The following is a 916-nucleotide window of genomic DNA, read 5'->3' as shown; positions in this document are numbered from 1 at the left end:
AGTAGTTTATAGCGTGGCACCTCAGGGACCCCTAACTCCTCACTTGAGGCCAAGTTTTAAATAAACAACTTAACTTGTTCATCACTCGAATGTGGAGTTGCGGGTCTCCGGCCAGCCTTTGCTGCTGGCACCACATGCCACAGCTCAAGGAATACAAGCTGCTCTGCGATAAAGGACACATCAGCCAACCTTTTAGGAAGTTACAAGTTCCTTTTACCGAGAACTATAGTGATGCTGGGATAAGGAAAAAAACATACAACTATTTTTCAAGTGAATAGTTAATAATGTCACATTTTATTCACTAAAATTTGTCGGCTTCCTAGTTCATGCATGGCATAATTTGTTGAAAGTTTGAAATAACCGATTACTACTGATCATACTTTGATTATATTTTATTAAAATTTTAGCAATGAAAACTAAATTTTTCAGTGTTTTACGGCAAAGAATCTCCCACGAAGGGCTTTCTTAGATGCTCTTTGCATCTATAGCTCAATCGTCAGAGAAGCCACGTGGCTTTCTGTTACCGAGCACGGGTATTTTAAAAGAAACTCGGCAATGAATGTAAGTAAGAAATTTTTATCAGACATCCCTGATGAAGAAGGCAAGGCCATTCATCATACATTTAATTTCCGGAGCTTGTCATTCTTTTGTTTCCGCCGCCGCAGAAAGAAGGTAGATGCGTTCCACTATTTCGCTTCGTTCCGGTTTCCGGCTCTGACCTCACACTGAGTGGAAACGTCCTCGTGCAGCCGATATGTCCGCGGCTGAGACGAGCGGGTGAAGTAATCTGCACTAGAATGTTGCGTTTTATGTTCAAACTATTCTGCGGAAATAGCGGGCCTCGCACGGAGTCATGTCAAGTGTTCTAAATATGGAACGTTAGAAGCGTGATAGGTGCTTGAGCATACAAGATCCT

The sequence above is a fragment of the Hyalella azteca genome, unplaced genomic scaffold, assembly GCF_000764305.2.
Source record: "Hyalella azteca isolate HAZT.00-mixed unplaced genomic scaffold, Hazt_2.0.2 contig11898, whole genome shotgun sequence".
Classification (NCBI taxonomy): Eukaryota; Metazoa; Arthropoda; class Malacostraca; order Amphipoda; family Hyalellidae; genus Hyalella; species Hyalella azteca.
Note: the sequence above shows the minus strand (reverse complement) of the source record.